The sequence below is a fragment of the Lactuca serriola genome, chromosome 3, assembly GCF_051521515.1.
Source record: "Lactuca serriola cultivar US96UC23 chromosome 3, Lser_US96UC23_V15, whole genome shotgun sequence".
Classification (NCBI taxonomy): Eukaryota; Viridiplantae; Streptophyta; class Magnoliopsida; order Asterales; family Asteraceae; genus Lactuca; species Lactuca serriola.
This window is the reverse complement of record NC_136410.1, coordinates 3,264,804-3,281,200: the sequence shown is the minus strand read 5'-3', so window position 1 is coordinate 3,281,200 and position 16,397 is coordinate 3,264,804.

Here is a 16,397-nt window from a genome sequence, read left to right as displayed (position 1 = left end):
GATCACTAGTGTCACCAATTTTAGGCCAAGAGGTTATATATATATATATATATATATATATATATATATATATATATATATATATATATATATAGTGTAGAATCCAAGAGTCCTATGTAACCCTAATTCTTATACTTAGGCTTATGATCCATAATCCATATGGAATAGCTCTTCATGTATTCTTACATAAACTTAGCCCATCATGGATCAATAGCCCAAACCATATGTATCACTGATTTACATAATCAGTCCCCATTAATTTAATTAGTCTCTTTTGATCAGTAAATTAATTTTTGATCAATACTAATTAAATAATATGATTTCACAATTAATATATTATACTTATAATATATTAATAAATCACAAATAACCTCTTTCTCAAATATCCATCCTATCAGATTGTTCTGGTGAATGCAACCCAAAATGGACCATGCTACTCTCGGTTCAAGTACATACCAATTATAGTTATGAGATTAGACACCTAATCCAACAGTATCCCATTTGGATAAGTCTAATAACTATTATTGCACGTACGACTCCACAACCCAAATAGCAATCATAGCTCTTAAAAGCCGTTGTCGAACTCTAAGCTAGTCAGTGACGCGTCCATTAGATAAGGGATTATATATTCCTCCATTCTAGATATCGTATGGACATGAGACATGGATTATAATCATTATCTTTGTTCATGTTTTGTTTCCTGATTTCCGATTTAAGATGACTTGCATTGCTTGCTCCCTGACAAAATCAGTCACTGGATTGAAATACCTTTAATCCCTCAGTACGAGTCTGGCATACCACTCGGTCCTCAGCTCATATCTGGAATGCTCCTAAGCCCTCAGTATATGTCTAGTATGCCTTACCCGGCCGTCATCTCATATCTGGAATGCTCTAGGGTTTTTGGCTACCGCATGTCACACCCCGAAACCGATGGCGGAAATGTTCCGGGGCGAAGGACGTCATGTATAGCATCATAACCAATGAATAACAACAATCATAGCAACACAACCATTACAGTGAATACTTAAGTAAAAATGTTTACATTTGTTTTGAAACTTAGTTTGCATTACATCCAATAATTTTGCATTGTGAAAACTTAAAAACTCTTAATGCTTCAGTTTCTCGAAAATCCAGCAAGTACCTATCTACTGATTTCCTGAGAATACAAGCAGTTTGAAAAATATCAGCATAAAGCTGGTGATTTAATAAGCAATAATTTGTAATGAAAACTTATTGATGAGCGAGCCGAAATGATTATGTAGTTTCAAGAAAATCTGATGTTTTCTTTAGTGAAAAACGTAATGTGATCGATTTCGTATACAACCATGAATGTTTGTTTCTGAAAATCGTAGAGTTGTGCAAAATACTACTTCGTGCGAATAGCTAAAGCTAATCATGAAGTATATGTATTTAAATGTAAAACCGTAACGTAAATGATTCGTTTTGAAAACCCTGGCTCGGCCAGTATGCATTGTGTGTTTAGTTCTATTTGGTATAAATAAAACTATTGAAGAAAACCAGGTTGGTAAACTATCAGTGATTTATACATAATGTGAGTCGTATAACCATGCTTGATATGACTAGAGACCTTTCCAGTGTTCTTTAGGCGTTGAAGTTAAATGACATTTGTACATCTTAGGCGTGCCCGCCAAACTGTAGCTAACAGTCCAGATGTGGGATTGCCAGTCCCGAATAGATCTATTCACAAACCTCACGCTCTCCCTCCAGGAGACTCTGGTTATATAGTGGTAGGATTTATCCCTATACACCTAAGGGTATAGTAATGAAGTAGTTCCTCACAGTATCGTACAATCTAGTTTACAAGTAAAGCAGTAGCGTTCTACCATAATGGAAATCCGAGTGTATACCACGTATAATGATAAATTACAGTTATGAAAATCATGATAAAACAATGTTATAAATTGTAAATGGTTTCTGTTCCAGTGCATATGTTTAGTAGAGAAAGTTTTTCATGCTTGATAAGTTCTTAGAGAAATCCTAAACTATCCCGATTATAGTTTGTATGAATAACGTAGCGAATATCGCATCTGTAAAACTATGAAATTTTGGGGAAAATGTCCCTTATGCTGGACATGGTACAAAAGGGAAATAAAATTATGAAAGTTTGCATCAGTTTTATGAGTATTTCTGAAAACGTTTATGTTTAGTTTGAAGAAAACATTTATGTTTAGCTTGTATTCCCCCTGAAAACAATAAAAATGCGGAAAAATGTAGGGGTATGAACTCACAGTTGTTGCGTGGAGTTGTTGACTGAAAAGAAGGTTCCCGAGTTGTTGCACGCGACACTTAACGAAATCCTATTATCAAATAAATACGTATATGTATCTAAATTAGCGATTTCGATAAATAAAGTGTCATAAGAACACTTGAATTCGGTTGAGGAATGTTACCGAGACTTGCTTGAATCGAAGGAATGAGTTTACAGTCTTAGAACTCGAGTTTACGATCTCTGAAGATGGGTTTACGGTTTATGAAATGAGTTTACGGTTTCAGCAGGTGGCGGAGTTTACGGCCGTAAACTCAAGAACTGAGTTTACGATCTTTGAAGCTCGGACCGTAAACTCAAAAAACGAGGTTTGAATGTTGATTTCGATGCGAGGTGTGATTCCAGACGCTTCAGAGTGCTCCAAAAGGTGTTTTTCGATGTTTCTAGGAACTTAAACGCGATTTAAGGAGTTTACGGTTGAAGAACTTAGAGAGAGGAGGAGAGAATGCGGCCAAAAAGACGTCCCAATGAAGTCGGAGGCATCCTATTTATAGGGTGAAAGTGGGGACCACTCATCATTGACCGTAAACAGGGTTTACGGTCATAAACCAGTTTACGGTCGTAAACGATTTTACGGCCGTAAACCTAGTTTACGGTCGTAATCCCCTTTAGACCAAAAATGTTGATTTTCGAGATTTTCAGGTTTATGCGCGATTTTTGGTTCTGACTCGTAAACAATTTATTTAAGCATAACTAGATTATTTTATTAAACCAAAATTTTGACGGAAAATTAACGGGTCTGAAATTTCATTAACGGAAATGCATAACAGAAAACGGAAAAAAAAGTTTCGGGTTGTGACACCGCACGAAGTAGTACGACCTCAACCCAACACAACACGTCGACATATAACATATAAAAACATATACATATAAGCATGCAGACAGAATCACAGGTAGTCCTACAGATCTACCAGACTAGCATGTCGAAAACTAGCGTAATCATGTGTATCTATTCCCTACTCAACATATCAGAAAATAGCAGGATATCAAACCAATGGACCGGCCTTGGTTCCTTCGACCCGTAAGTATAGTGAGGAAAACTCACCTCACAAACTGGACAAAAGTTGATGAGGTCTCGACTCTGAATCTTAGCTCCAACCGACACCTATCCATCCAAGTGACCAATCAATATCAAAATCCCAAAATACCCTTAAGGTCAAACTTGGTCAAATTCAAGGTTAAACTTGTCAAAATCCATAAATCAACCGAGTCAACCCATCCGAGTCAACTCAGTAATCATATGTTGGGCGTACTCTGGAGGTACGCTGGGCGTACTCCTTCCTTGACCATATCGGGGCCATTGACCACGTATGTTGGGCATAACCCAGGTAAGCTTGGTGTAACCCCAAACTTCTTCTTTTTCCCATTAAGTGCTTAATATAACATATTAACACATCCAAATGCAGATCCAAGGTCAACATGTCATTAGGAGTCATAAATTTTCCAACTTTATGACCTAGCATGCTCAATAAGTGCTTAATCCATACAAACCCAACATCTTAATTTCTTAAGACTCTCAATGACATGCATGGGACAAAACCAACCATTAGGACTCCATCTTTATGACTTAAGTCCACTACTAACATCTGAAAATACACTTAATGAATCAAGAACATGCCATGCTCAAGATCTAACATTTTGGGACCAAAAAGCATCATTAAAACGCCCATTTCTAGATCTATATGATGGAGTGATAAATTTGCAAGCTTTATACCTTCAAAAGGTTGTTAATGAGGTATAAATCCCAGATCCAAATTGCTTTGCTCCTCCAAGGTGAGTTTTACTCCCTTACTTATTCTTTAAAGCACAAAAACATATACTCTTAAGCTTGAAATGGCTTCACAAGGCAAATTAGGGTTGCAAGAACGATCTAAGAGAATGGTAGCTAAAGAGGTGAGGGGAAATGATGCTATAATGGAGTTTAAATAAGAGCTAAACCCTAAAAAGTAGGGTTTTCATATCTGGAAAGCACGCCCCACTTACAAGATGTACGCCCGGCGTATTAGGGCGCGCATACTCCCCCCCCCCCCCAAGGCTAATTTACGAAAATGCCACTATGGCCATTTTTTCACACTTTCTTTAACTTATGGAACCAAATTCAACATAATTAAACTATAGGGTTAAAATTAGAAGTACCTTATCATCAGGATGTTATAACACAAGTACATTCCATCCATATTTTTTGATCTATTTGAATCAGTACATTTTGTGGTCAAATTTGAATGGACAACTAGTTAAATTTCCTTTAGATATTCATATTTCTTAACAAATAGAGTTTGCAGTTATCATAGGCTTGTAGTCAAATGAATTCCAAAATCATGTCTAACTGGATCTTTGGTAATGCAATCCTTATTCAAGAAGATGATTTCACATTAGTACACCATATTCAAATATTCGAATTTGGTTTTGAATCATTGTTCCTATCTAGATTCATAGATTTCATGACTTTCCTTTTAAATAAAAAACATATAAAATGTTCTACGTTAAGTCAAAACAATCTTATGGGATTTGTATAAATAATTTCAATCATAAAACATAAAATTAAACATTTAGGAGAATGACTATCTTTTAATCCCATATATAGTAACAAGGACTCGATATTCATGATCAAACTTTCTTCTTTATGTTTTAGTCCCCTTAGTTTATTCAGTTACAACACACTCGTGTGAATGTTAGTACTTTATCCATAGTATAATACTCAAGGGATGGAAGTAATGTTCTAATGGTATTATAAACTTGCATATCTGATTGTAGACTAAACATTCATGATAACGAGATGTCATTTGATCCTATGGATAGTAGTATGAGCTCATAATTCATAATCAAAACCATATTCCCTACGTTTTAGTCTTATTTATCGGACATATTAGGAATTTATGCTTTACTTTTCCTTCTTATTTTGGAAATGATTAGCCTCTCAGAACATGTCTTAGAACAAATCTTCATATCGTCCTTAACGTTTAGGCCTAGATTAGGTGTATCATCACAAATCGCCTTATACCCATGGACAATTGACTTTATTGATTTTTGACATTTTAGTTCATGATAGTGGATGTAAGAGTCTTTGAAGTTGGAGTTTCTATTATTGCTCATGTTAGTTCCAAAGGACACTCAATCATGCCATGCAACTCTATATGGACATTTCAAGGTTCTTCATATCCAAAATCATAATGAACTAATTATGTGTACATGTGAGTTAGTTGATCATGATTACCATAATCGACTTCTAACTAAACAAAATTTCATTTCTCTTAAAAATGTTTGATAATTGTTCATACATTTTTTTAAATGTAGTGGAGGGAGGATCTTTAGGATGAGCTTTCTAATAGGCATGATATCTCTATTCGTTCTTGAGAAAAATTCTCAAGCTACAAATTTTTGACTAGATTGATCATCCTACAATCTAATCCTTGTTGAGGTATTATCATAGTATAATTTTGTGGATTTATCTTATAGACATCATTCAATATTAATTACATTCTAGTTTGATTTATTAATCTTTAATATAATTATTAACCCTAAATGAAATTATTGATTAAAGCTTGGATCCATATTTGGCTTCGTGATGTCTAAAGGGATGTCGTAAACACACCATAACGCTATCTAGGTGGGTAATGCAATTTACTAGTTTCAATATTTTTAAACTCCTAGATCATTTGAGATTCATTGACATTCACTTACATGTTAATCTCGTTAGTGCTCATCTCGATTCGATGAAGGGGATGTCGTAGATCATTGAATAAATAGTGAATCAACAATGCAAAATCATGTGACATTCGATATAATTTTATTCTCTTGTTGACATGTCGGTTAACCACACACGCTCCATCAATTGAACAATTTCACAAGTAAAACATCATATTAACTTATATTTTCGCAAATAATGCGTCGGTTAACCACACACGCTCCATCATCAAAATATAAGCAGTATGTGTGTTTTCATGGGCAACACATGACTCATATTTTTAAACATATAAAACAAAAAATTTTGTTTATTACTTTATTTATACTATTAACCTTGAAAAACAAAATCCGATCAAACCATTTTGGTAACTCCACTCTTAAAATACAAAACATGTCGAGGGAGATAAGCAAGAAACATTTTAAAAATGACCTCATTAGGAATCATAGATGTCTCCTTAAACCAGTACTAGAGTGGTGTACCTACTCTCGATTCGACGATAATCTTTTTAGTTAACATGTGAGGATACATGTGGTATAACCATAATATGTATAGTATATTATACCATATACTAAATTTAAACCTTTTAAATTTATATTATTTTTTTAAATATTCAAATTTAAATAATATTCACTTATTAAATAATATCAAGGAAAATATTCAAATTTTAAATTTAAGCTTAAATATTAATCAAATTTTAATTAATCAAATATTCTTTAAATTCTATTAAACGATATTTCAAGTTAATATAAAATTTGAATTCTCACATTTAAACAATTTAAAATAATATTTTAAACAAGAATATTATCTCCAGTTGTTTTTTTTTAAGATAAATTCTAGAACCTAAAAGTCAGGCAAGCATGCCGCATCTAGAAGGGGGCGCTCTGCGATTAAGTAAGTTTCTTTTCAATTTTTGATTTTATAAATATGTTCCAAAAACTAAAACTTATTGGCTCCGATGTCACTATTGTGGATTTACTGCATCAAGTAAACTATCTAAAGGTAGCGAAATAATCAACAGATTTACCTAAATGCACATGCATCATAGAATCTAGGTTTTACTGGTAACCAACATACTTTAAAATCAAATTGAATAGAAAACTTACATCCTGTATCCTTAGATCATGTGTTGGATATCTTTCAAAGGAAAAGAGGGCAGAACGAATTTATGAAGGGAAAAAGCATCTAGGGTTTGATTCTTAGCTCTCAATTTATAGAGAGCTAATAAATCATTAAGTAATTCAAATTCCTAACTAATAACCCTTCCTTATTCAAATTTCACATCTTTTCTCCGGATGGTTCTAGAATATTCAAATTCATCCTAAAGATTTACTTAACATTCAACATATTTAATTAATTAAAACTATTTAATTAAATACCAAAATAATTTCCAAATAATTTACTAAATTCTTAATAAATTAACAATTTATTTTCTCCATTTTCATAATGTTATTTGTATCACGAAACCAATCCAAAAGTACCATGTTATTATTTAAAGGTATTAACAACTAGTTAATGACCTTGGAATTATTTTCAACAAAAATTATTTTTGAAGTTGCTTTATGGTAATAAATCAGATTTCAATAAACGAAGCCCATTTCAAGAAAAATATTTTTTACGAATTGTCTTCAAAAATTCATAGCCAATTTCGCAAAACATTGTTTTCGAAACACCTCTATTTCAAATATATGATTTCATAAATCCATTTTTTTTTCAAAACTAGAGTAGCTATTTTTTAAAAGGATCATTATTATGTAAGAGTATATTTACTTTTTATGCTCGTTAATGTCAATATCCTTTTAGTACAATATTTGTAATTTTGCTATGCGAAAAGGTAGTCTAAAACTGAAATGATACATTTTAGAAGTTATTTCACGATATTTGAATGCTAAAATTCTGAAAAACACTAAGAAAATTTTAGATGTATTTGTTTGTCTGTTGCAAAATTTAAAGTCAATTCATAGTTTTATCTTAGCCCATATAGTATACACAAGTCAAGAAGCATAGCCGTCTCAACCTTCACTCCACCATCTTCATTTTCAACCATGTACACACCAAGAAGCACATCATGAAAAGACACACACACACACACACATATATATATATATATATATATATATATATATATATATATATAGAGAGAGAGAGAGAGAGAGAGAGAGAGAGAGAGAGAGAGAGAGAGAAAGACATAAAGAGTGGTGACTTGGGCCACACCCACCACAAAGCGTCTCCTATGCCATAAGGGGTGATGTGCATGCCTTGTAAAGGGGGACACAACACCACCACCCGTACCATAAGTCCTAAGATTTACAAAGATTTTGAAATTTATTTTAGTAAAAATAATGAAATTTACGAAAAAAAAATCATTAACAACAGTCTATGACTTGTTTGTTTTCTTAACACCGACAGACTACTAAAATAAACTAGCATCTTAATAAACTTGTTTTTTTAAACTTCAAAGTGATTTTTTAATATTTTATGACTTTTTTTAAATAATTAACAAATCTAGATCAACTTTTATGTATTGTTGTACAAAAAGTGAAAATAAAAATGATACAAATTAACGTATATATTTGATAAAAACCAACAATCTTGGTTGCAAAATTATATCTAAACATTGTAATTAGGAATCAAAAAATTCGATACATGAAAAGACAGAAATAAACTTCAATTTTTTTCAATTAAATCAATTTAAAAACGTCTCATGAATATTTTTTCAAGAAATTGATGATACTATATTAAATAATGTTTTATAAAATTTATCACAAAAAATATAAGAATAAATTATGATTTTTTTTTTCATATTTAAAGTTTGTCATAAATATTATGTTTATGTCGTCGAATTTTTTTTTAAAGTATTTTAACTTTTTTATTCAAATTGTTTATCACTAATAAGTTGGAATAAATATAAATTAAAAAAAACTAAAAAAAAATAAAGATATACGCGTTTTTAAGCTAGAAGATGTTAGAAGATTTTGGTCCACATCTGTGCCAAGAAGAGGGCGCGCAGACATTTTTAGGTCTACGGTTTTCAAAAAACAAACAGTCTGTGAAGGCTAATGTATGTGCGTGATCTGCGCGACATAGAGAGAAGAGGCCAAGAAGATCTGCAGACAAAAAACTGATGGGTTTTGAGCACTACATCATTCCTATGTTGTAAATGCAACCCTAATGCTTTAGATCTAGGTTTTTCTCAAGTTATACATGCAAATAATCATCCAAGCATAAACCCTATGACTAGCATACACAATTTCGAAATTGACATATAAATTAGGGTTTAGTCATTACCTCACTGGTTATATTGTAATAACTGATGGGATTTGAGAATTACATCAATCATATGGTGCACATGCAAAACCCTAAACTTTGGATCTAGGTTTATCTAATTGTACATGCAAATTATCCAAAGCTCATAAACTCTATATCTAGCATACTAGAATCGAAATCATATATGAAAATAGGGTTTAGAACTTACCTTGATTGTTATGTAGGAATAACAATCTCAATTCCTCCTTATAATTGGTTTCTGAAAGCTTAGTGTCACAAATGTCACACCTCTAGTGGCTCACAAACACCATGAGCAAGAGGATGAAGAAGGAGAAGAGGAGAGACACCCAAACACGTCTACAAACCCTAAGGAAACTCTTAGCCACGTTTTTGGTGCCCTAAGGGACCTTAAATAGTGAGGCTATTAAGGTTATCTAACAAGGAAACCCTAATTTGACTGCTTAGGCCCTAAGCAGCCCATGGACTCCCTCCTTAGAGGCCTTGGACAATTTCTAATGGCTTTCCGCATAGGATTCATCCACTCCTCTAATATGGAGTCCATTAGCCCAATATTGAACTATCACAAAATTGATAGTTCTAGTCCTTTAAGTTTACTTAATCTCTTTTAGCCACAAAATTAATTCTTAATTAATTATTGACTGATATTAATTAAACAATATGATTTCTCCTTTAATATATTATTCTCGTAATATATTGATAAATCATAATTAATCCTCTCTCTCTCCATAATTCATCTTATCAAGTTGCTTTGGTGAAGGCAACCCAAAATGACCATGCACCATCGGGTCAAGTGCATACCAAAATAGTTATGGACTTAGACACTAATCCAACAGTCTCCCACTTGGATAAGTCTAATAACTATTCTGCGTATGACTTCAGATCCTGATCCACAATCGTAGCTTTCAAAAACCGCTGTCAACTCTAATCTTATCAGAAGCGTGTCCTTTAGATAAGGGATCATATATTCCTCTGTTCTAGATATCGTATAGATGTGAGACATGGATTTAAATCATTCTCTCAGTCTATATGTTGTTTCTCGATTTCTAATTTATGACGACTGACAACAGATTATAATTGAACACATCAACTTAGTCTCGGCTTGGCCAAGCACTTTAGGTGTCATCACTAAATCATCGAGGGGTCCATAGGTATCGCTTTTATCCCACTTTGGGTAAAAGGAACAGATAAACTTTGATTCAATGCTTGCTTGCACTCACTCACCGAATCACACATAACAATACGTTTTATAACACCAAGTTACTGGTGCATTTACGCATTATCAATGTGCACCGACTCGCAAGATACAACTCACACATCTTTGTTTCAAGAATATAAGATATTATTGTCTCACCAATCACTCGTGATAAAATCCATGAAGCGATCCAAGTGAGCGTGGGTTTAATCCAATACTCTAATCTTATAGCAGCACTCATGAACCCTGTAGTAAACTTGTGCTATGTCTAAACATTTTAGACAATCTACAGTCAGATTCATGATAGTCTTCTTTCATTCCTACTTCCAAAGAAATAGCGACTATGGAGGGTTTGAATAATCTTATTATTCGGGAAGTCAAAACATGCAAAGTGAAACAAAAGAATAATACTAATCCTATATGGACTCAAACCTTTGAGTATAAATAAAACATTTTATTTAATCACCATATTGATTACTCTTTGTTTCGGGTAATCAACTTCTTACTTGAATTATAACAACAATTGTCCCATGCTCTTAGCATGCACATTATATTTTCCTATGATATTTTCTTTGAGAAATAAATCAAATGAACACGTTTCCAATGATGCTCATTTCACAATTCCTAATCCATTAGTGTATGAATACAAAATTCTTGTCACTACTAGAATATGTTAGATTCTAACTTTTTTTATGCAACTGTCCATTCGTAATATCACGGTGCCAAAGTCACCAAAACTTTGCCAATGAAATTACAAAGTGCTCTATTGGAGATTTTTACAAGACAATTCCATAGATGTGAAGTCTCACATTCAAAGTACATTCCTTTGAACATCCTTCTTGCATATAAGTTTCTAATCTAGACATACATTCTTAACGTCCAACTCGCAATAAGGAAACATTTTCATATTTGTCATATGACAACTCATTCTAAATAGAGTCTTATCTATTCATAATAATGTCAATATGGTCCATCCATGAGTATACTTCCAACTGTCCACAAGCGATCAATCTTTGGCGAACCTTAGATTGTCCTTGACAGTTATTTCATTATTTTAGTCAAATCCAGTTCTATTCCCTTTTTCCCTCTAAATTCCCTAGGCATTTGGAAAATTTTAGAACGGTCGGATATTACAGCATATGTAATCGATCCTATACCCGAAGCGTGTGGGATACGATTCATAATGAAAAACATGATACTTTACCAGTTTCTTGCTATAATACTGTCATAATATTTCTATTTGCCGTGTTCTTGAAATTCGAACTATGAAGAGGGATGTCGTAATTATAATCGAACTTTGAGAATGCAAATAATAAATATACCCTTGACTAAACTCAATTAAAATTTCTCGATCTAAGCTTTTAGATTGGAAACGAAGTATAACATTCTCTCCCTTAATTATAACAAAAACAATTTTTCAACCCCTAAAACTTTGCAAAGTGAAACTTTTGTTTTTCTATAATTAATATTTCCAACTTGCAATACTTAAATAATAATTATGCTCGCACTAACATGATGATTATATCCATTCCAGCATAACATTTATGCTCCCACTAGCTTTGACACATATTCAGAAAACAGTTGGACTTCTAGAAGGTAATACTTATTGACTTCCAAAGTTCATATTTCCAATACGATGTGCTTCGATAAGCCTTTTATCTAAGCTTCTAAAACTCACACAGCTTTCCTTAGACAGCTCACATGTGTGTCTAAACTAATTCAGAACTTATATTACTAAGTCCCAAATGTTCAGACTAATTGCCAAATCTCACAATTCGAACTATGAAGAGGGATGTCGTAATCATAATCGAATTTGAGAATGCACTTTACATAATTGCTATCTCCTTAAAATCTCTTTTAGTGAAAGCGTTTCCTCACAATCTTTTTCATGAAGGAGAGAAACCTTATGACACTTAGATTTTATGGTGCATGGGTTCCTATCCATGCAAATTTGTCATAAGCATAATCATAATCATAAGATAATGTTTGTGACAAATCCAAGCTCTTATGGACATAACTTGTTCATACTTGATTCTTTGCCATCAAGGGTCCCACCATTGCTTCGACGTTATTTAGCAGCTCACCTACGCCAGTCAATGTACTTTCATTGAACAAGGTGTTTTCCCTTATGCATTCTATTGAGAACTCGTAGAACTCATATGCATAAGTAACTTAATTGGATTGGCACAGAAACACGAATACATCAACACGATAGGTTACAATCCTCAAGTCGTGTGCTAGTGTTTAATAGTTTTACTTCTTGATTTGTTCTTGAAACTTTTCAAGATCTTTAGACTCCCACTGACCTCTTGACATATTAGATTCTCTTATCAAGAAACATTTCTTGACAAAACAAATATCCAAGAGTTAGTGTGTGTGTCTATGTCAAGACAAAACTATGCACAATTTGGTATTAGTTGGCCTTTGTCTTATTCAAGACATCCCAACTTACCAAAATGTGCAAGTGTAAGAACATTCCTACTTAAGATTATCTCACTCAAGTCACAATCTTGGAGTATGACTCTAAGAATTGATTTTGGAACGAAGTACGATACATCTTTTTGACTTAACCATTTCAACAATTCTCCATTCCTCTTCTTAGCCAAACCAGTGCACTAAGGTATCCTTAGAGGATGAATTGTAATATGGTTCTTACGATTACCAAGACGATCACAAAACACGATACAAAACTTGGGTGATGGGAATCTTTCCTTACTTAGAAATTTTTGACACTTCCATAAATAACATCATTAAGAATCAAATACATTTATAGAAATACATAAACATCAAATTTTCACAACTATTTCATTGCAAGGATATATATATATATATATATATATATATATATATATATATATATATATATACACACACACATATAAGACAAATTAAAATTTATTTTATTCATAAAAGCAGCGGAAAACATGTCCTTACAATGCAAAATCAACTGAAAAACTATGTAATCAAATATTCCTAACAACTCTATCATAACTTTCTAAGCTCAAAATCTGATCTTCGAATCCATGTGATCGTGATCCATTTCTTTGTGACAAGATTCATCTAGCTCTTCCATCAAGCTTCCTCTATTTTCCCTGATCCTGCAAAACATTCAAATGTAATCTTATCACATTATGTATTAAGAATCAATGAACAGGAACTTAATGGACAACTTCGTCTCCAATGCCCCTTCTCTTGGCAATAAAAGCAAATTGACTCTTTTGGAACAGTACATGGAACTACTTTAGACTTTGCCTTTCTCTTATGATCAAACTTTTCGACCATGGCATGCGTTTCGTTGCTATTGCCTATATCCATAGAGGTCTGGAAGGCAGATCCACCAATCAACTTTGCTTTTTCAGTGCACCAAATCATCGCTGATTCAGCAACAATAAGCAAATTGGTGAGATCGATAAGGGTCATGTTGTGATCTATCATATAGTACTCTCTTACGAACTCACTATATGAGTCAGGAAGTGACTGAAGAACCCAGTCAACAGCCAGCTCCTCACAGACAACGAGTCCCATCATTCTTAACATATCAATGTGTAACTTCATCTCTAAGACGTGTGCACACACTGACTTTCCATCTTCATGTTTCATCGCCAACAGGGCTTGAGTGTGTTTGAACATTTCAAGCCTTTGAGCTTGTCGGTTAGGGAGAACAATAGGAGGAGGTAGAGGAAGTGAAGTATGATCTCGTTTTCCTCGATCGAATCGTGGAATATCATCAACATGTGGAAAGCTTGTTCCATGGGATTTGGGAAGACCATATGTAACGCCCGTACATCAGGGCTAGTCAATTTAGAGACAATAAGCGTCAAAAATGACTTTTTGATGGAAGATTATCTAGAAGGATTAATCTTAACCAAGTTTTAGTATATGTCACGAGGTTTCCATGCATATAAAGAACGCCAAAATCCGAGTTATAACGAAAAAGTTATGACCTGTCGAAGTTTCGCGATAGAACCGGCACGACACAGCGCGACGTAAAAAGTGAATTTACGTTGGAGCGATATTTAGCCTTAGCAATCTAAACGAGAATCAAAGATCTTGTTGTTGGTAGCGAAACGACGAAAAGTTAGGCGAGAACGGACGTCAAACGAAGAAGTTATGAATTTATAACGAAGTTTTCTGTCGCGGCCTATTAAAAATAAATAATAAAAATAAATCGAAATTAGCCGATGGAGTCTAAACGAAAGTTGTAGAGCGTAGTCTCACCTTCGCGTGGATATAAAGAACGTCGAAAACGGAGTTCGTATGAAGAAGATATGAATTTCCGAAGTTTATTAAATAAATTTTATTTATTTTTAATCTTTTAATCCGGCATTATCCGAAGGAGTCACCGGTCTGATCCGAGGTACGCGCCGCGTACTCGTGTACGCCCTGCGTACTCCGAAGGTGTCGACATCGCAGCAAGTGGCTTCGGATACGTAAGCAGTGACGTTTCTCGGACCAGTACGCCCCGCGTACGTGCGAGGCTCAGCCCCTATAAAAGGCTTGCGAGGGCAGCCGAGAGTTTTGTTCATTTCTTCTCTTCTCTCTCCCGTTTTGCATCGTTTTGCGTGCCAGAAATACCCCGAAGCCCCGGTATTATTCTCGAGCCCCGAGGCAAGTCCCGAGATCCCGAAGATCCCGAGAAGTGCGGTTCCCGAGTCGAAGCTCTGCCCGCGAGAAGTGCGATTTTTGTAGAGATCTTCCAGATCTGCTGAGGATTTCTACTTCTACAAGTCGTAGTGCTGTCCGATCATCTTCTGATCAAGTGAGTGTATACTACCTTTCATAAACACGATAATAATACAAGTATGGTTTGAGTGTATTAAGTATATTGTTGTTTATATGTGTGGGTGTGTAGTTACTTTCTTCTAACACATAAATATGAAGTATTTGCTATGAAATACGTGCTATGTGTTTATATGTTATTTGTCTATTTGAGATGGGCATGGAAATTGGAGTTTTATATAGGTGTTAAATGATTTAACCTGTGAAAGTATTTATATCTACAAAATTGTTGGGTAGAACATAGGTAGATGGAAATTGTTGGTGACTATGGAGTTAGCACCTATTGTATAAACCTTGGCGACGATGTGACTTCGTACCTATTTGATGAACCTTGGCGACTATGGAGTTAGCGCACGTTGAGTAAACTTTGGCGACTATGGAGTTAGCGCTTGTTGAGTAAACCTTGGCGACTATGAAGTTAGCGCTTGTTAAGTGAACCTTGGTGACTATGGAGTTAGCACCAGATAACTATGGATTTAGTACTTGATAAGTAAGCTTTGGCAGTAATGGAATTCATGCCAAATTTCTTACGAATGAATGAATGAAGGATAGTTGGTTCTTAGGGTAAAACCTTAAGAAGATAATGGGGATGGGTAATTGGGTTGATTGTTTGCTGATTAAATATAATGATTATATTATTGTGGGTTGAAAACCCTATATGCTCACCAGGCTCCCAAGCCTGACCCACTCAGTTTTCTTTTCATTACAGGTAATGGCACAAGGGTATAAGTTGGTGGACTTGACGAGAGATTTTGGGATTGTAGATCAGTAGTTATAAATAACTATTGTAAGATCTATTTTATATTGTTTATGCTTTTGGTCTGTAACGAACATGACATCCCGAGGTTTTATTATTTAATGAAAATACATTCTTTTCGAGAAATGTTTTGATAAATGGTTATCATATTTTATTTTGGGAACAAATTCCGCAACCGTTTTCTTTAACGATCACTCTGATTTATAAAACAAAGCATAAACAAATCGGTCTTTTCTGACCGTGAAATTGGGGATGTCACAGTTGGTATCAGAGCATTAGTTTAAGCGAACTAGGAATATGGATTTATTTCTAGACTTAAACTTAGAATGCTAAGTAATGATTGTGAGGAGTGTGTCTAAAATATGTTAGGTAGTACACCTAAATTGACACAAGCACTAGTTTATTTTAGGAG